This window comes from Tursiops truncatus, chromosome 6 (assembly GCF_011762595.2).
Source record: "Tursiops truncatus isolate mTurTru1 chromosome 6, mTurTru1.mat.Y, whole genome shotgun sequence".
Taxonomy (NCBI): Eukaryota; Metazoa; Chordata; class Mammalia; order Artiodactyla; family Delphinidae; genus Tursiops; species Tursiops truncatus.
In genome coordinates this window covers 79,375,041-79,396,011 of record NC_047039.1, presented here as the reverse complement: position 1 = coordinate 79,396,011, position 20,971 = coordinate 79,375,041, and the positions used below count along the sequence as shown (strand labels likewise).

Here is a 20,971-nt window from a genome sequence, read left to right as displayed (position 1 = left end):
AGATGCAAGAGGGAGGAGATACAGGGATATATGTATATGTATAGCTGATTCACTTTGTTATAAAGCAGAAACTAACACACATTGTAAAGCAATTATACTCCAATAAAGATGTTTAAAAAAATAAACTATGGAAACCAAAAAAAAAGATAATTGGGCAGATTTGTTCACATTAGCTATGTCTGACTTGTCAATATAATATGGAAAGAGGAGCCTCTGCTTATCATTTTCCATACATGTTTGTGTAATTGCTTTCCTTTGACTAAAAAAGGAAGAAAGTAAAGCAGTCTATATATATGCTGAAAGTAGAAGTAAAATACCAAAAAAAAAAATGAGGCTAATAGATCCCAATTCTCACTCTTTCAGGAAGCAGTCCTTTGGCTTAAGGTGATACCCTCAGCTTGGCTCCAGTCCTCCCTTGACAGAAGCATTCAGAAAAGGGACTAAGTCCTGATTGTTTCCCTCATTTTCCCAGCATACTTGAAAGAGTGAGTGTTTGTGTTGGACTTTGAATGACTCAAAACTTGTACTGTCTTACTGCAGAAGCATTTACTGCCCAGTCAGTACCTATGCACTCTCTCCCATCCCCCTTCCTACAATAAGGCAGCGAGGCCTGTGCAGCTGGGTTTGACCAAAGGACTATAAGCTTAGGCCATGGGGGAGCATTTAAAAGCTAGCTCTCTTTTCCTCTGCCATGTTGATGGCATCCCTGGATCCTGAGCCACTGTCTGGAAGAGAGCTGTCCTAGAAAGCCACTGGACTCCACAGATTTTCTGCTAACAATAAGTAGAGGTCCTTAAACTACCCTTCATCAGGACTTCATCTTTGCCAGTTTATTTCCCCCCTTTACAAGTCTTTTTAGTCTTATTCTAACTACATTTTGATAATACTAATCCTCAAATGTGCCAATTAAACATCACTGGCTACAGTTAACTTTTACTAGATCACGAGATCTGATTTGCACCACAGGATAAAATTCTTCTGAATGTTTGTGGTCAGATCACTATCAAATGTTTCAAGTCTCCTGTGTGCTTCAGACTAATGAACTGTATAGACAAGGATGTCCAATAGAAGTGTAATTAGCCACATACATAATTTTTTAAATTTTAGTGGCTATGTTAAAAAATAAAAAAGTTTTTAAAAAATATATTCAACCTAGCATACCCAAAATATTTCAATATGTAGTCAGTATAAAAGATTATTGAGATAACTTTGTATTTTCTCGTACCAAGTCTTTTAATCCAGTGTATAAATTGTATTTACAATACATCTCAATTTAGCTACATTTCAAATGCTCAAATAGCCACATGTGGATGGTGGCTACCATGTTGGACAGGACAGACCTAGATGCCAGGTTATCTGGTTTCCAACTAATTGAAGGTTACTCTTGATATCCCAAGGCTTCTTAATGTTTTCATTGCATGCCTTTATAAACTACAGTATGATTAGAAATATGTTACTCTTTGTAGAGTGGAATGTAACTCGTTGCTATATTCAATACATAAATACGTAAAAATCAGACTTAGTTCCTGTGAACATCGTATATAGCTTCCCTGGCTAACATTCAAGAACAAAGTTCCTTGTTTGTCAGTTAATTCCCAAATCAAACATTTGCTTATAGCACCTTCAGGATTCATACCTATTTAAAAGATTAACTTGCCAATCAGAAAATTGGGCATTCTGAAGAGAGTAAGAAACTGAACCCACACGGAGAGGGTGGGGTGGATCCCAGCTGAGATTGCTTTACATACAGTGCACATGCTCTTAACCTTTTTCATGTGGCTATCTCTTGCCTCCCAAACTGGCAGGAGATGTAGGAATAAGAAAGATTTGAAGAAAAAAAAATGAACATAGTGACAGCAAGGGATACTGAATGTCATCTTATATTTTGGAAATGTGCTGCAGAATCAGTATGGATGTTTTCTCACTACAAAGAGGGAGAGAATTAGGAGGAAGGAACCCACATTCCCTTCAGACCTCTGATTCTTGGTCTACACATGGAAACAAAGTATAGCGGCTGGTTAATAGAAGGACCTACAGCCCACACCCAGCACTCTGCCAGTACCCAACCAGGTACACAGTAAAGGTGTTTACCAGCTGCCGCCTTAGCCTCCCTTTCAGTGTTAGAATCCCTTCCCCACAGCCCTCCCTTAATAGGGCTTAATAAGAGATTCTAAAGCAGCCTCCCTCTTCCCACTACCACAGTACTTTCAGGTTTAGATGAGAATAAGCTTTATATTATCCAGCCTTCTTGGTAGTTATTATCTTTTAATAAAGAAGAGTTCTCCAAACATGTGCCAAGTAGGTTTCTGACAGTGCCAACGTAATCCTGGTAATAATAGACATTTCTGTAGTCAGTGCAAGCAATATGGTGTCCACATGTTTTAGTTCTTTTTCTCCCCTTCTGCTTTTGGATATGTTCTTACTGGACTTCAGCTAAATCAGAGAACAATAACCTTGCCTCCATTACCAAAACAAAGCCAGCTTTGCCAAGAAAAAAATGTACCTCAATCTATGGCGATTCAGGCTCAGAATGCCCCAGTTTGATATCAGTGAGGAGGAACATAGATTGCATTTACTCTAATTCCACAATATCTAAAAGAAACTTGGATCCTCTATCTAATCCAAGCTACTAAATTTTAGTTGGAGCAAATCAGAAAGGAAAAAGTGCAAGGTCAGTCAATTCCTGTTTCCCACAAAATAAGGAGAGATCCAAGTCCTTCCTAAGGAGTCTGCTATGAACAGACTATGCTACACAAGTTTTTATTAAGCACCAGCTTAGGCCAGGCAGCTTCAGAATCAGGAGGTCTTAATGTTTTAGTTTTCTATGACTGCCGTAACAAATTTCCACAAATTTGGTGACTTAGAACAAATTGAATCTCTCAGCTTTTGGGCCAGAAATTCAAAATCGGTGTTGGCAGCCTTGTTTTACCCTGGAGGCTCCGAGTGAGAATCTTCCGTGCTTCTTTCTCCTTGGAGTTCTTCGGCCTGTAGGCACGAAACTCCAGTCTCTGCCTGTCTATACATGGGTCTTCACGTCTCCCCTGCATCTCTGTGTGTCTTCAACTGAATGGAAGTCCCCACACCTCTACATAGAAGTCAGCTATAGGGGTACCTCCAAGGGAAAGCCAGGTTTGTCCAATCTCAGTAAATTTTTTGAATCTGTTTCAATGAACTCAAAATTCCAGAATTTCTTTTCTTTTTTTTTTTTACAATTTATTATTTTATTTTTGGCTGTGTTGGGTCTTCGTTGCTGCGCACGGGCTTTCTCTAGTTGCAGTAGGCAGGGACTACTCTTTGTTGGTGGTGCGTGGGCTTCTCACTGTGGTGGCTTCTCTTGTTGCAGAGCACGGGCTCTAGGCGCGTGGGCTTCAATAGTTGTGGCAGGTGGGCTCAGTAGTTGTGGCTCGAGGGCTCTAGAGCACAGGCTCAGTAGTTGTGGTGCACGGGCTTAGTTGCTCCGCGGCATGTGGGATTTTCCCAGACCAGGGCTCGAACCTGTGTCCCCTGCATTGGCAGGCGGATTCTTAACCACTGCACCACAAGGGAAGTCCCCCAGAATTTCTTGTAAAGCATGACCAAAATAATTTTGACTTGGAAAGTGTTGAAGGGGCTCCTTCCTTTATCTTCAGTTCATTCTTGCAGCCAAAGATAAACCTCAGTCATGCTCTCACAGATTGATTCAGAGTAGCACAGCTTCCTAGTATATCCATGAAATTGACTGTGAGAGTTCAATATGAAATGTACCGTCAGGTAAGTGAACAATTAGCAATTTTTTTTAAAGGGGGAGTGAATAAATAGGAACAAGCCTGCATTCTATGTCCCAGGTGTACGATTTGATCCATGAGGGTTCCTTTGTTGAATCAAAATCTGTTGAACCTTGAAAACATTATGGTAAGTGAAAGAAGCCAGATGAAAGGCCACATATGGTATGATTCCATTTATGTGAAATGTTAAAGGCAGATCTGTAGACACAGAAAGTAGATTAGCAGTTGACTAGGCTGACTTAGGAGGGCTGGGGGTGACAGCCAAGGAGTATGGGTTCCTTCTTGGGGTAATGAAAGTATTCTGAAATTGTGATGGGTGCACAATTCTGTGAATATATTGAAAGCCATTGAATTGTACACTTTAAATGGGTGAACTGTATGTGAATTATATCTCAATAAAGCTGTTTTTCAAAAACACAACACAATACCCACCAGAATGTCTATAATTAAGAAGATTAACAATACCGTGTGTTGGTGAGGGCATGAAGCAAAGGGAATTCTCATACACTGTTGATGAGAATATAAGTTGGGACAACCGAGTTAGAAAACTGCTTGATAGTATCTACTAAAGCTAAGCATATCCTATAACCCAGTAATTTCTCTCCTAGGTATACACCAAACAGAAATGCATACACAAAAAGTACGTACAAGAATGTTCACAGCAGACTCTAATAGCCCCAAACTGGAAACAACCCAAATTTTTACCAACTACTGAATTGATAAATTATGGTTGATTTTTGCAGTGGTTTTTAAAACAGCAGAGAGAATAAAGTACAAATACACAGAGCAACATGGATGAATCTCAACGAATATATTGAATAAGACACAAAAGAATACATACTGATCATTCCAATTATTGAAATTTCAAAGTCAAGCAAAATGGGTCTATGCCATGAGAAGGCCTGACAGTGGTTATCCTTGGCAGCAGTGGTAGTGACTGAAAGGAGCAGAGGGCACAAGGGGCATCTGGGCTGTTAGGAATTTTCTGTTTGTTAATCTATGTGCTTCTTTGCACAGTGGTTCTATTTGAGAAATTAATTGTAATCTGTGCTTACGATTTGTTCAGTTTTCTGTATATATCATTTTATGAACTTTATTTTAAAAATAAATGGTAGGTCCCACTCTGTGACCCTTTGGTAGAAGCACAGGTATACAATGCACGTGGACAAATGAATTTTTATCTTTTTTTTTTTTTTTTTTTTTTTTGCCACATGGCTTGCAGGATCTTAGTTCCTCGACCAGGGATTGAACCAGGGCCCACCTAACTGCTGGACCACCGCCAGGGAACTCCAAATTTTTGTCATATTAAATGAACCATACCAGGTACATCAATACCCCCAATGTTGCATCACATAAAACTTAAGCTCCCCAAATTAAACACTTCCCCATCCCAAAACATCTGTGTTTTGAATTTGCTTTTTAAGTTAAACAGAAAGTGTGAGAGCAGCAACAATATTTCCAGAATATTGCCTCCATGCTAATAAAAGGTAAGTATTTAAGCATGACATCTACACCAGGGGGCACTGTTGTACAAAACCAGGTTCCAAATAAAAGCCTTTTAATGTACAGGTCAGGACTGATGTGGTTATAAACATCCAAAATCTGTTTTAATGTTGCTTTTATTTACAGAAAGCATACATTAAAAAAATCTGTTTCCCCGAATAGTACAGGATCACTACAGCTAAAAGACTCCTTTCTTCAAGTGCCTTTGGCTGTTACAGTCCTCTTCTCACTCCCATCTTCCTGTTTCTCTCTTGAGTTTCTTCTCTCTCCTGTCTCTCTGAGTTTCTTTGGCCTGCAGCTTTAATATCAGGGCTCCCTAGGACACGTCCCTCACCCTCTGGTTTTCTCATTCCGCACCCTTTCTCTTTGAGTGACCGCATCCTGTCCTACTGATTCAACTGATCAGTCCTCATGACCCAGAGATTCACATCTCCGGTCCCAGCTTCTCTCCAGAGTTTCTGCCTACTGAACATTCCCTCCTGAACTTCCGCCTCCCCATTCCGAACAGCCCACAGGCACTCAAACTCAGTGCATCCAAATGTGAACTTATCAGATTTCCCCCAAACTTGTTTCTCCTCCTGCATTCTCTGTTTCCATTGCTGACCCCACCACCCACCCAAATAACGCAGCCAGAAACAGGGAAGTCGTCCCTGACTCATCCATCTTGTGCCTCTGTGATATCTAATCAGTCTCCCCTTTGTCTCCTCCCCTTCCTCCACATCCCCCTAGTTCAGGTTCCATCATCTGCCTTTACAAGCTCTTGCTTCCAGCTATGCACCCCACCCCCTCATATTCAGACCTCTCCACAGCCTCCAAAACGAGTCCTTCAAAGTATTAATCTGGCTCCCTTCACCCCCATCCCCACCCATAGCCTCAAACCCTTAAAAGGCTCTCATTGCCTGCAGGACACAGTCCAAGCTTACAGCAGGAGCCCCTCTCCAACAAAAGCCCCATTTCGGTCTGCTGCTGACTGTGGTCCCAGCCTCAATGCTCAAGACCCCTTTGCCTTGTAACTTACCCTCTAACAGTATCAATCTGCTGAAGGTTCCCCAGACACGTCGTATTCCTTCTTTCTTTATATTTTCTCAAGCATACCCCTCTGCCCGGAAGGCCTCTTCCTCCCTTGCTCTCTACTCGAATGACTCAACTCAGGTATCGCCAGAAGAACTTTCCTGGTACTGTAAGTCAGGTCAGGTGCTTTAACTCCTTCTGTAACAGCCTGGGATGAGCCATTTCTCTTCCCCAGGGTGTTGTCAGCACTTGTGGGGTTTGTTCGCTAGCCTCTGAGCATCTTGAGTCTGCACTGAGGCATGTCTTTACCTCTAGGGCCTAGCACAGAATCTGGCGCAGGGTAAAGGTTCAAGAAATGTTTCCTGAGTGAAGGAATGGAGAATGGCTCCCCAGCTTGAATGGTTAGGTAGGTGGCTGGTGGGAACAATCACCCAAGGGATGAATCTGCACGAGGAGCAGTTGTGACAAAAGTGAGGACGGGAGACGAGAGCGTGAAGGATGGGGGCCTGGCCTTTTAGACTCCCGGTGAAGTGCACACGCAAGGGCAGATGTCCAATGGGCAACTGGATGACCAGGTTTGGAGCTCTGGAGAGAAGCCTGGGCCATTGGGTTTTGGAAGCGTTCAATTGTGTCAGCTAAGAAGACAAGGCTGACTTCAGAGGCCTCAGGAGGGAGTCTCCTCAGGGCTGGCCGAGAGGTGGGGGACCAACCCTCCCTTCCTCATGAGCTAGAGCATGCTGACCTGGGCCAGGCTCCTGGTGGCTCTGAATAGTGGAAGATAAACAGACACTCCTTTACTCAAACATGCTAGGGAGAGGCTGCCCCAGCTGTCAGTGACTCTCCCAGTTCTGAGAGAACCGCACTTCCTGGATTCGCATGTGGGGTGAATTGGTTCAGGTCAACATTGACTCAGGCAGGTGAGAGCCTCGCCCCTCATACTGGCCTCACTCACTAGTAGACCCCGATCAGGAGCAAGCCCTGGCCTGGGCACCGAACACAGATGCCATCGGTTCTTTGACCACCTAGGGTCCAGCAGGGCCGATTCTCCAGAGAGGGCCTTGCTTGCCCCCCAGGGGATGGAGTGTTATGATCCTTCCCGGGAATCCACCACCCAATCTCAACCTGGATCCAAAGGCCATGCTGGAGGAAATGCCCCAGAATTTCTTCACGACACAACGTGGCAGAGAACTCTGAGGTCCCAAGTGACTATTTCATCACGGGCTCTCATCCACTTTGTGAATTGCATAATAAACAGCCACAGGGGCTGCTTGGACCAAATGCCCACAGAGTGAAAAAGTAGGCAACCAGCAGAAGTTGTGGGTTCCAAGCTCCTTTCTCAGCAACCCGCTAGCCGAAAGGTGTGATCCCTTTTGCTGGTCTGCAGAGAAAATACTGCTTCTGGGGTATCTGCTCAGGTCACCATGGCCTTACTTAGCTGACACCCATCCAAAGGGAGGCCAGGGGAGCGGCCATTTCGGATAACGTCATTCACCCCCTGTGTCGGGGTGTGCCTTCCCAGGATTTGGGGAGGAAGAAAAGGACAGTGACTTACTGGCCTCTTCTCCTGCCTCAAGGCCTGGAGAAGCAGAGAACAGGTCTGCCGGAGGAGAGAAGAATGAAGCAGAAACACAGAAATGAGCGGAGACAAAAGAGAGTCTTGATGGCTTTTCAGTCCCTGGTTCTTTTCCCACCTGTGTCTCAGCCCTCAGGCTCCACGAGATAACCCTTGCATCCTTACGACAAATGTCCAGGGTTTTGACTCGGCTAAGTCCACTCCAACTCACTGAGAATCCTAATCAGTCCTGGAAATGCGCCACTAATTAGCTCTGTGCCCATGGGTAATTTGCTTAACCTCTTTGGGCATCATTTCCTCGTCTGTCAACCGAGGATAATAAGGTTCTTCACAGGATCAAAGGAACTAAATCAGATAATGTAGTGCAAGGGAAAGTGCTGACGATAGTACCACCCACACAGCAGGCTCATGACTGATGACTTTCCCATCGACTCCTTCCCTAAGAGATCAAAGGCCCCACAAAGATCTGGAGAGAAGACTCCAGAGTCATTCACATATTGGTGATGGGTGGTTGAAACCCAGAATTGGATAAAAAATCAGTTCTTTTTCCCCCTAAAAGAGGACTAGAGCATTGAGTGTCTTCTGAAACTGAAGAGGCAGCATCTTTCTCTGTACTATGTTCTTAGGATGGCAGATCTAGATGCTTGCCTAAAGGATATTTTTCATTACCTACCATTCCCTCATTTTTCCTTAAAGTCTCCACCAACCTCCCCATGCAGCACGTTCTCAGGAGGAAATGGACTTCAGTCCTGGCTCCAGGTGGGCCCTGGGTAGTTAAAGCCAGTGAGGACATTCCATTCCTCTGGGCACAGTCAGGGCTTTGAGGGGCAAGTTATGGTGAATCTCCAGCTCTTCTTTGGAATGTTGGTTCAGAAATGCCCTCTGTCCCCCTGGATGTAAACATGGATGTATGTGTCCCTTCTGGCTACCCAGAGTCATCCTACAGGGATTAGCCTCAGGATGAAGCTGACCCCGTGAAGGCAAAGGAGATTTGTAAAGAAATGGGACCAAAGTTCACTTTCATCTGACTTCTGGCCATGTGAGCCAGCAAAGCCCCTGTTCAATTTGGCTTTTCTGTAACTGGCAAAATAGGATCATAACTGATAGAACCGTGAAAACATCTTCTGGGGTTCATGATTTCAAAAAGATAACCATAAACAGTGCCAGTGTTTAAACAGAAGCAGCACTAGTATTTGAGATGAAGGACAATTTATGCAAATTTCTCCCCAAACATCAGAGTTCTCAACCAAAGTTTTTACCCCAAGGAAATTCCTCTAATCACCTGGATTTAGCTATTACTCATATGTCAATAATGATCAGATTTGTGTCTCTCCTGAGCCTCAGATTGGATGTCCCCTTGGCAGCTCAGAAAGAAGAGAGGTGCTGAAGTTGAAAGGCCTGGGCTGTTGATCAGGTCATCCTTCCAGAAGTTAGCCCTCTCAAATTGCAGTTGTCAGCAGCAGTAATCCTGAATTTCTGACCTTGTGTTAAGACCACATAGGGGTACAGAAATAGTTGCATATGGAGGCCCATGCCTGCCACGGTTACTTCAGCATAAATATTTAATAAGCAGAAAGGCTAAGCGTGAGAGAGGTCAAGAGAAAGACAACCTGTAGTCAAGCTGTTTTATAAAAGAAACTGTGTTACAAGGCAGGGCATTAGTTTTTTGCTGCATAACAAATTATTCCAAAACTTAACAGGTTAAAATAATAAACATGTATTATGTCACACAGTTTCTGAGGCTCAGGAATCTAGCAGCGGCTTAGCTGGTTCTGGCTCAAGGTGTGATTTAAGTGATTCACACTTCAAGGTGTGAATGAAGATGTGATTAATCTGTCAGCAGGGGCTGCAGTCTCTGGAGACTCGACTGGGGCTGAAAGGTCTGCATCCAAGCTCATTTATGTGGTTGTTGGCAGCCCTCAGTCCCTCACTTATGGCCTCTCCATAGGGCTGCTTCACATGGTAGCTTGCTTCCCACAAAGCAAATGATCCAAGAAAGAGAACTCAGGTCTTTCATAACCTGGTAAGCTTATAACCTCATCTTGGAAGTGACATGACATCTCTTTTGCCATATTCTATTGGTCACACAGACCAGCCCTGGCACAGTGTGGGAGGGGACTACTCAAAGGTGTGGCTACTGGGAGGCAGGGATCAGCAGGGGCCTTCTTGGAGGCAGCACATTTCAAGATGTCCCGAGAGGCATAGGAGAACATCTCTAGGGGCACAGGAGAATAATTGTGCATCTCCTGGAGGTCTGGCACCAAAGCCCTAAGCAGCTAACTGCAAAGGAGAAATGTTCTTGATGTCTCCCAATTTATCCCTCTTGAATTAAATACTGAATAATTATGTTACATCACCTTTTCCACCAAAACTTTTACATAAATGAGATGCTCTCATAAACCCCGTGGCATACATTGGGTATGTCCAGTGCTAAGCTTCTCCCAGTTTGAGAAGCAGGGCAGGGGGACCTCTTCCAGGGCTGGTGGGATGGTCTGGGGAAGCCAAAATGACAACTGTTTAGAAGAATCAGCAGCTAAATTAAAAGCCTGCCTGTGGTAGCTCGTAAGCATATGTACACATACACACACATACCCTCTTTCCGTCTCTGTTTCAGCTGAGACCCCAAAGGCTGAGAGTACATGATAGAGGCTTAATTCTCCTGCATCCCAAGAGAGGAGCCAGACCACATATGCAGGACATGCTAAGATGTCCTGAAACCAGCCTTGCTGACATTAATGCTCACCCCATCCAGCCCACAAGGGACAGAGGGCTGGAGAGTTACTGGAGTGCTGAGGCTTCCTGTCCCCTCTCCCCACACTCCCCACAGGGAGGGAGAGATGCTTCCCCTTTACCTAAAGTAATGTGAGAGGAACCTTCAGGGAACAACTAGAGGGCTTACATGTGCCCTCTGGACTTTGGGGGACAGAGGGGACAGGGTCTGATGCCTGGCTGAGAAGTGTAGCAGGGCTGCGTGGAGAGGCTGGGCAGGGCTGCACTGGCAGGAGCTGCCTTACCACTGACAGTGCTGGACAGCAAGCTTGAGAGTGAGCTCCCTGCATTTGAATTTCTAGAAGGATAGAACCCTGAACATTAGCAGCGACTCTCTCTGCAGAGCGGAGTGGAATTAGGGGTCAAAAGGTGTGGAAAGAAACTCTGATGTTTTAATCCAAATACTTCTACATTGCCCAAAATAAACATGTTTATATGTTACCATAAAAGGAGAAAATAAAGGAATTTTTAAAAAGTACATACAGGGCTTCCCTGGTGGCGCAGTGGTTGAGAATCTGCCTGCCAATGCAGGGAACACGGGTTCGAGCCCTGGTCTGGGAAGATCCCACATGCCGCGGAGCAACTGGGCCCGTGGGCCACGACTACTGAGCCTGCGCGGCTGGAGCCTGTGCTCTGCAACAAGAGAGGCCGCGACAGTGAGAGGCCTGCGCACCGCGATGAAGAGTGGCCCCCACTTGCCGCAACTAGAGAAAGCCCTCGCACAGAAACAAAGACCCAACACAGCCATAAATTAATTAATTAATTTTTTTAAAAAAGTGACTGATTCACTTAGGATTAGACCAAAAAAAGTACATACAATGAACACATAACAATAAATGGTTTGCTCAAGGGGTAGTACTGAGAAACATTATTTCCAGTGATTTCAGATTTTCATTATGTTGAATTGTTTTACAATAAACACGTTTTATTTTTAGAAGCAGAAAAATATCCAGAGATAGCACTGAATGAATGAATGAAAGCTACCAGAAAGAACAGCTTTGCATCCCTCTTCTCTCTCATTTAAATGCAGAACTCTGACTAGTTGAGTAGGACGGCAGCTGGCCAGTCCCGATCTCTGCTGTGGGGCAGCAGGTGTCAGGCCCAGAGAACTCCTCTTTTCTCTGGCTGCCCACACCGAGGAGGGGGCTTTCAGCCAGCACTGGGAACGGGTCTGTGCTCCTGACCAGCCACCGTGGGGACACCAGCACCTTGAGAGTCCTGGCTGTCTCTGGCTGGGACTCTGCCACCTGCCAGACCTCGCTGCTCCCTCAGTTCTCCCCGTGTGAGCCTGGCTCCCCAGAACCGCACCCACCTGCCCCCTTGCCCCTCCTCCCTCTTCCTCTTCCACTGATCTTCAACCATGGTTAACCTTCTGACAGGGAAGCCGAGGCACCCTGGGACGAGAGTCACCCAAGGTTCAAGCAGGGAGTGAGAGGCAGGGCTGCCAGCTGCCAGCAGAGCCTCTCCCATCTGGTCCGCATCCCTCCCTGTTGGCTCATGGCCACACCCTTCCCTCCTCCAGGACTGACTTGGGTTAATGGGGTGGCCCCAGAGTCAACGTGTCCTTGACACATGGCCAGACTCCTCAATAGCCTTCTTAATGAAACGTGGAAGCTGCAAAGTTCAAGTGGGTGTTTAGTATTGAGCTTTGGCTCATACACTCAGTGATCAAATAGCAATAGACTCATCGAACAAAGACCATAAAGTTCATCTCAGCCTTCTTAAGGAAAAGATGTTTGGAGTCTGGAAGTTTTTCAGTAGGCTGGGCAGGTGTTAGAAGCAGCCTGGGAGTTTTGAGCAGACAGTTGCTGAGTCTGTGAGGGGTACCCAAAGGCTATGGGCTCTGAGCCTCTGCTGGTTCAGCTCTAACTTATGAGCTTGGATTCGGCTATACAGCGTGTTGGGGGACGGCAGCGGGGAGTATGGGCCATGATCTTCCCTTTCTGCATGTCTCCGGGGACCTCCACCCATTCCGCTCCCGACATCTCCATCCTGTTCTCAGGCCTTCAATCAACTTTTGAGGGCAAAAGACATGAGCAGCAAAGGGCTTTGTGTCTTCTGAAAAGGATGTTGAAACGGAACTCAACATATATCTTGTGTTTTCAGAACCTCCCTTTGCTGGCTGCTGTTCTGAGCTCTTGACCTTTCCGTGTGCTCTGACTCACCCCTCTGGCAGGCCGGCGAAGCCTATGGACCTCGTCTCACATTGCTGATTCTAATGTAAAATAACCACAAAGGGCTATAGAGGGAACCGAGCATATGAGAATATAGTTATTAGAATATAAACAAATTTGTGATGTGGAAAAAATGCTAGTTTACTAATGCATTAAATGACACGATCTAGCAATAGGTCTAATTACGGCTGTGCTTTTGAAAAAGTGATGGATGTAAGTGATATTTCAGGGTCTCTGGGACAACCAGAGTATGATGGTGAAAGCATCTGTGATTCTAGTTGTGACAAAGTCACAGGTTCTCTGAAGCATGTGGTTTGTTACCCACATGCTTAACTGAAGGGCAATGTAAATTGCAGTTAGAAGTTAATGAAAATCAGGGTGTAATTTTTTCCTTGCTAAGGAAAAACAGACCCTCTCGGTTCTATCTGTGGGCATCTGACTGTGAGCCCCCGAGTCAAGGCTTGTGCAGTGGGCTCTTTGCCTGGTAGTGCTGGCCTGGGTCTTGCAGCCTGGCTCCCCCTTTATTTTCACCTCTCTCTCTCTCTCTCTCTCTCTCTCTCTCACCCTCTCACCTCCTTTGGCCTCTTCTAAGTGCTATTCATGCAGGGCTAAATGTTACATTTTCCGATTAAGATTGACTTGGCAAGAGGCAGGAATTATGTGTAACTTCCCCGAGCTTTCCATGAGTGTCAGACTCCAAACCCAGGTCTGTCAGTGTCCAAAATAATGTTCTTCCCACTAGGCCTGGGGCTCTTCCCCCCAGAAGAGCAATGCCTGTCCCTGCCTCCCTCTGGCTGTAGAAAGTGTTCATCTAAACAAAGAGTGGGGCCTGTGATAGGGGGATTTTCAAGCTGCCAGTGCACCTTGGGCAGCCGAGCGCTCCCTTGGCCTTGCCTGTCTGTTCTTCAAGTGCTCTGGCCTGGCACACCCCAACATGTGCGGGTTTCAAAATGTCATTTGGCAAAGATTTAAAAATAATGCTCCCCCCATCGTCGGCACTGCCAAAACTGGAGAAAAGGATCCAACCCCAAACCTCTCCCTCCAGAGGCCAGACTTGCCTATGTTTATTGTCTCCGTGTACTGCAAACATTAATCAGACAGCCTCTTTGACCAGACACAGGGAAAATAAAGGTCACACTATCTCCTGCACACAGAGCTCTGAGGCTGAACAAAGGCAGACCCACAAAGGCAGACGTCTGCTTCTGCTCTCTTTGCCTCAGATTTAAAAACCTGTTCATTAGACCTCTTTCTGGATGGCTCACCTGGCCCCCATCAACACCCTTGTCACCCTGCTCTAGTCCACTGAGGGATCCAGACGGCCACCTCAGGTCCATTCGTGCATCTATTCACCCATTCACCAAATGCTCCTTGAATATGAAGGTATGTGTGTATCCTGGCACTATGGGGATGAAACCAATCTCAGCTCACAATCATTGGATTAAATTCTCTTTTAAGAAGGTCTTAAAGCCATGTTCTTGTGGTGCATTTTTATTTTTTCTAGAAACACTTTTAAAAAGAAGGTAGCTTGTATCAGAAAGCAATTTATACATAACCTATACATTATGGGTGATTGTTATTTTATTTTTTTTTAACTTATTTTATTTATTTTTATTTTTGGCTGCATTGGGTCTTTGTTGCTGCGCGCGAGCTTTCTCTAGTTGTGGTGAGTGGGGGCTACTCTTCGTTGCAGGGCGCGGGCTTCTCATTGCGGTGGCTTCTCTTGTTTCGGGGGCTCTAGGCGTGCGGGCTTCAGTAGTTGTGGCACACGGTCTCAGTAGTTGTGGCTCACGGGCTCTAGAGCGCAGGCTCAGTAGTTGTGGCACACAGGCTTTGTTGCTCCGTGGCATGAGGGATCTTCCCAGACCAGGGCTCAAACCCGTGTTCCCTGCATTGGCAGGCGGATTCTTAACCACGGCGCCACCAGGGAAGCCCTGGCTGGTTGTTATAAATACAAAACAGACAGAGCTTTAGTTCTGATCTGAAGGACTAGAGGGTAGAAATCTGGCCTCCCTCCCCTGGCAGCCAGTGCTCTCTAGGCCACCACAGGGACAGTCCCATGTAAACCCTTGGCTCCAGGAGTTTGTGTCTGGCTTAGCCTTATACCACCACCCTCACAGGAAGCATGCCCCTGCTTCAGCCATCCTTTGAGGCCCAGTGGAGCCTTTCCTGTCCACACTGAAGTGATGCCCTCTCCTCTGCATGGACATACTGTTGCCTATGCTTTTTATTGGATGATGGTCTTGTGATTTTTATGACATTTCTTGCATTCTTGCCTTGCATGCATTTAACGTTGCTAAGTTATTTAATTCAGCTGTGCCTAGGTCTTCTCTCCAGGTTCTGAAGGTGCTTCTTTATAATATTTTTTACATCTGAACCCTTTTTTCAGTTAGCCCAAGCCCTTGTCACTTCATCCCTGAGTATAACCATTTATTTAGCATCAAGTGCCTACTTGATGCCAGGCCTTGTTCTTTTTTCTCTGCTTTATTGAGGTATTATTAACAAATAAAATTGTAAGGTATTTAAAATGTGCACATGATGATTTGTATATGTCTACATTGTGAAAGTACTCCTACCATTGAACTAATAAACACATCCATCACCTCATGTATTTACCAGTTTGTTTGTTTTTCTTGGTGAGAACACAAGTTCTTACTGTTTCAGCAAATTGCAGTTATACGAAACAGTATTATCAGTATAGTCCCCACGTCACATATTAGATCCTCAGGGCTTATTCATCTTATCTCTGACAGTTTGTATACCAGCCTCCATACTGTTTTCCATAATGGATGTAACAATTTTCATTCCCACTAATAGTGCAAAAGGGTTCCCTTTTCTACACATCCTCACCAGCATTTATTTCTTGTCATTTTCATAAGAGCCATTCCAACAGGTGTGAGGTGATATCTCACTGTGGTTTTGATTTGCATTTCCCTGATGATTAGTGATGTTGTGCACCTTCTCATATATTTGTTGGCCATTTGTATGTCTTCTTTGGAGAAATGTCTATTCAAGTCCTTTGCCCATTTAAAAAAAAATATTTATTTATTTGGCTGCGCTGGGTCTTAGCTGCGTCATGCAGGATCTTCGTTGCCGCACACGGGATCTTTAGTTGCAGCATGCGAACTCTTAGTTGTGGCATGTGGGGTCTAACTCCCTGATCGGGGATCGAACCCAGGCCCCCTGCACTGGGAGTGTGGAGTCTTAGCCACTGGAGCACCAGGGAAGTCCCCCCTTTTGCCCATTTTTAAATGGGGTTATTTGGGAGTTTTTTGCTATTGAATTGTATAACTTTCTTGTATATTTGAGGTATTACCACAGATATGTGGTTTGCAAATATTTTCTCTCATTCCATAGGTTGCCTTTTCATTTTGTTTTTTTAACTTTTTTTTTTTTAATTTATTATTTTTTGGCTGCGTTTGGTCTTCATTGCTGTGTGCGAGCTTTCTCTAGTTGCGATGAGCGGGGGCTACTCTTTGTTGCAGTGTGTGGGCTTCTCATTGTGGTGGCTTCTCTTTGTTGTGGAGCACAGGCTCCAGGCACATGGGTTGCAGTAGTTGTGGCCCGTGGACTCAGTAGTTGTGGCTTGCGGGCTCTAGAGTGCAGGCTCAGTAGTTGTGGCGCACGGGCTTAGTTGCTCCATGGCATATGGGGTCTTCAGGGACCAGGGCTCGAACCTGTGTCCCCTGCACTGGCAGGCAGATTCTTTTTTTGTTGTTTTTTGTTTTGCGGTACGCGGGCCTCTCACTGTTGTGTCCTCTCCTGTTGCGGAGCACAGGCTCCGAACATGCAGGCTCAGCAGCCATGGCTCACGGGCCCAGCCGCTCTGCGGCATGTGGGATCCTCCTGGACTGGGGCACGAACCCATGTCCCCTGCATCGGCAGGCAGACTCTCAACCACTGTGCCACCAGGGAACCCCTGGCAGGCAGATTCTTAACCACTGCACCACCAGGGAAGTCCCTACCTTTTCATTTTGTTGATGGTTTCCTTTCCTTTGCAGAAGCTTCTCAGCTTGATGTAGTGCTGCTTGTTTATTTTTGCTTTTGTTGCCTTTTCTTTTGGTGTCAACTCCCAAAAATATCATCTCAAGACCAGTGTTAAGGAGCTTAGTCCCTATGTTTTCTTCCAGAGGTTTTACAGTTTCAGGTCAAGTCTTTAACCCATTTTGAGTTATTTTTTGTGTATTTTGTAAGACAGTGGTCCAATTTCATTCTTTTGCATGTGGCAGGCTAGTTTTCCCAACACCCTTTATTGAAGAAACTATCCTTTCCCCATTATATGTTCTTGGCTCCTTTGTCAAAAAGTAATTGACCATATATGCATGGGTTTATTTCTGGCCTCTCTAGTTTGTTCCATTGGTCTATGTCCATTTTCATGTCAATACCATACTGTTTTGATTACTATAGCTTTGTAATATAGTTTGAAATCAGGGTGCAGGATGCCTCCAGCTTTGTTCTTCCTCAAGATTGCTTTGGTTATTTGGAGTCTTTTCTTGTTCCATACAAATTTTAGAATTTTTTTTTCTGTGAAAATTCCATTGGAATCTCTAGAGGGATTACATTGAACCTATAGATAGTTTGGGGTAGCCCACTTAAAAACTGCTTCTTTGGGCTTCCCTGGTGGCACAGTGGTTAAGAGTCCACCTGCCGATGCAGGGGACATGGGTTCGTGCCCCGGTCTGGGAAGATCCCACATGCCGCGGAGCGGCTGGGCCTGTGAGCCATGGCCACTGAGCCTGCGGGTCCGGAGCCTGTGCTCCGCAACGGGAGAGGCCACCACAGTGAGAGGCCTGTGTACCGCAAAAAAAAAAAAACAAAAAAACAAAAAAACCTGCTTCTTTGTTTGCTATTGTCCTGGGGGCCTCGTGGATGCAAGCCCTCTTGGCTCTCAGAGCTGGGTGATCTGGGGGACTGTCCTTCGGGTGGCAGCCCTAAAAATTGGGGTGTGGACAAACTCCTTCTAGGGAGGTACTGATGACAATGTTATTGTTGGAGCAACTGGTTGGAGAAGGCAGGGGAAGCGCCCACCAGCTTTCCTAAACTCCAGACTCTGGACTCTAGGAAGGATCGTAGCCAGCCCCTCGTTGTGGGCTAAATTAGAACCCAGACCCTCAGGCAGCAGCTTGTAAAGTAAGCAATCAAACCTCTTTCATGGAAAGCCTAGGAGGTGGGCGTTTTTTTGAGCTCCCTCTGTGCTGAGCCCTGTGCAGGGATAGCTGCGGGGAACGCTCAGGCACGGATAAGGAACGGTTCGTTTGTTTGCTATAGTACTGTGGGTCTTGTGGACACCGGCCCCATTGTCTTTCAGAGCTAGGTGTTTTGCGGGCCTGTCCCTCAGGTGGGAGTCTTAAAAGTTGGGGGGCTAGACACCTTGTTTTTAACCCAGTGAGACCCATTTTGGACTTCTGACTTCCAGAACTCTGAAATATGTGAGTTAAATAATAAGTATGTGTTGTTTTAAGCCACTAAGTTGGTGGTAATTTGTTGCAGCAGCCATAGGAAAATAACATAGAGAAGTGAAGGGGTGTCATGGAGACAACTTGGAGTGGTGGCATGGTGACAGTCTGGAGAGTGCCTACCCAACTCACAACTCCTGTTCAGTGCCAGCCAATATTTCTTAGAAGGAATAAAGGTTCAGAGTTGTCAAATTTTTCAATTTTCCAAATAAGGTGAAAATACAGATTTCTATGTGGAAAAAAAAAGTTGGGCGGCTAGATGTGTGGTGCAAACCATTCACTCCTCATAAGCAGTGAAATCACCTCCTTTCAAAACTAAGGAAATAGAAAGGTTGTGGAAGTGAATTGCTCAAGGTAACAAAACTTGCCATCAGTAATATTCCTTCCTTCCAACCTAGGGCTTGCAATAGGAAAAAATTAACTATATGTGTGAATTTTATAAGGCGAGACAAATTGACTGTCAAGTTACTACTCTGAATTACACCCAGAAAACAAATATGCCCAGTATGGTTTATGCCGGAAAGATCCTGGTGCTGTAGGAGGTGTCACATCTATGCAAACATTACACTTCAGAGCAAACAGAGGCCTGAAATTGCAAAAAAGAAGCTCAAAAGTTTTGGTGGTTTAAAAGAAAAGTCCCACATACCATGAGGAAAAAATCTGCTTTTTGATGAGGAGTTATTTACTGAAAGCCAGGTCAGGATTTAACCATTCATTTATTCTTTAATTTGTTCATTCATTCAGCAAATGTTCCCTAAACATCCCTTGAGGAGCTTACTTCAGCCATGGGTCAGAAGAGTAACCAGTAAATAAAATCTATGTGAGACAGAATGAACTAACTGGACGAGGCTCCAGTATAGAATTAGGAGAGCATCCAAAAGGAATAATAATAACTAATCTTCCTGGGCACTGACTACGTTCCAGGCGTCTTCTTATTTTCTTTTTTTTTTAAATTGTAAATCGTGTTTTTAAAATTTATTTATTTACTTAATTTATTTTTGGCTGCGTCAGGTCTTAGTTGAGGCATGCTGGATCTTCGTTGAGGCATGTGGGATCTTTTGTTGCGACGTGTAGGCTCTTCATTGTGGTGTGCGGGCTTATCTCTAGTTGTGGCGTGCAGGTTTTCTCTTCTCTAGTTGTGGCGCGCAGGCTCCAGAGTGTGTGGCCTCTGTAGTTTGCAGCACGCAGCCTCTCTAGTTGAGGCACGCAAGCTCAGTATTTGTGGTGTGCGGGCTTATTTGTCCCGCGACATGTGGGATCTTAATTCCCTGACAAGGGATCGAACCTGCGTCCCCTGCATTGTAAGGTGGATTCTTTACCACTGGACCACAAGGGAAGTCCCCAGGTGTCTTCTAAGTGTATTCGTTTATTTAATCTTCACAAAAACCCTGAGGTGAGCAGTAGTATTCTCCCCAAATTTACCTTAGAAAATTCAAGCACAGAATAGTTTCGTCACTCACCAAAGGTCACAAAGCTAAGTGGATTCAGGCCACCTGGCTCCACAGCTTTCATCGTTCATGGTCTCACTCCAGCTGCTGAGAGGACAAGGCAAGTGATGAGGTCACATCTAGGGGATCAGGGAAGGCTTCGTGGAAGAGACGGTATTTTAGTTAAGCCCTGAAGGTGAAGGGAAAGAGCATTCCAGGTTGAGAGAGGAGATACAGAGATGCTAAAAAAAAAAAAAAAGAAATGTATTGGGAGTAAGCATCCGGCTGGCAGGAGTAGGTAGACAACGTGGATGGGGAAGGTAAGGTCTCTGATAAGTTTGCATGTTATTCTGAAGGCGCTGGGAAGTCAGAGTTTTTCTGAGCAGGGAAGTTCTCTATTCTAACACCTTCTGTCTATCCCTTCAATCAATATTTGTTTAACATCTAATTAAACACCTGTTTGGACACCTAATATTGGGTGCTGGTAGAGGGGGATCGTTTCTGCTATCAAATAAGTATACCTTAATTGATGACAGAAGAAATCACTTTTAAAAATTGTATACAAAGCTGGGACGAAGTGAGAGAGTTGCATTGACATATATACACTACCAAATGGAAAATAGCTAGTGGGAAGCAGCCGCATAGCACAGGGAGGTCAGCTCAGTGCTTTGTGACCACCTAGAGGGGTGGGATAGGGAGGGTGGGAGGGAGACGCAAGAGGGAAGAGATATGGGGATGTATGTATATGTATAGCTGACTCACTTTGTTATACAGCAGAAACTAACACACCATTTTAAAGCAATTATACTCCAATAAAGATGTTAAAAAAAATTGTAGACAAGTTAAAAAATATGACACAAAAGGTGTTCCAAGGCAGTACATGCTGAATTGTTCAACAAACCATTTTGTGAAATTTGGCAAATTTCAGGGTCTGTTATTTTGTATGTGTGTGTGTTTTTGAGAAGCATTTCTTCCTTTTTTTTAGTATTTATTTATTTACTTGGCTGCATTGGGTCTTAGTTGTGGCACATGGAATCTTTCGTTGCAGCACGCAGGCTTCTCTTTAGTTGTGGCACGCAGGGTCTAGAATTTACAGGCTCAGTAGTTGCCACACATAGGCGCTCTCGTCGTGGCGCGCACGGGCTCTAGAGTGCATGGGCTCCAGAGCTTGTGGGCTCAGTAGTTGTGGCGCTCAGGCTCAGTTGCCCCACGGCCTGTGGGATCTTAGTTCCCTGACCTGGGATTGAACCCGTGTCCCCTGCATTGGAGGGCAGATGCTTTTTTTAAAATTTTATTT

At 45.1% G+C, this 20,971-nt stretch overlaps 1 long non-coding RNA gene and 1 pseudogene across 1 annotated transcript in view; one reads left to right on the top strand and one right to left on the bottom strand.

The window, feature by feature from the left end:
* Positions 1 to 20,330, bottom strand: part of LOC141278989 (uncharacterized) — a 30,761-nt gene extending 10,431 nt beyond the window's left edge. Inside the window, exon 1 of the long non-coding RNA XR_012332588.1 lies at positions 19,708 to 20,330. This is a non-coding gene — a long non-coding RNA (uncharacterized lncRNA). The remainder of the gene's footprint in view (positions 1 to 19,707) is intronic.
* LOC101330258 (pro-neuregulin-2, membrane-bound isoform-like) overlaps positions 1 to 20,971 on the top strand; it is a 46,182-nt pseudogene that overhangs the window by 713 nt on the left and 24,498 nt on the right.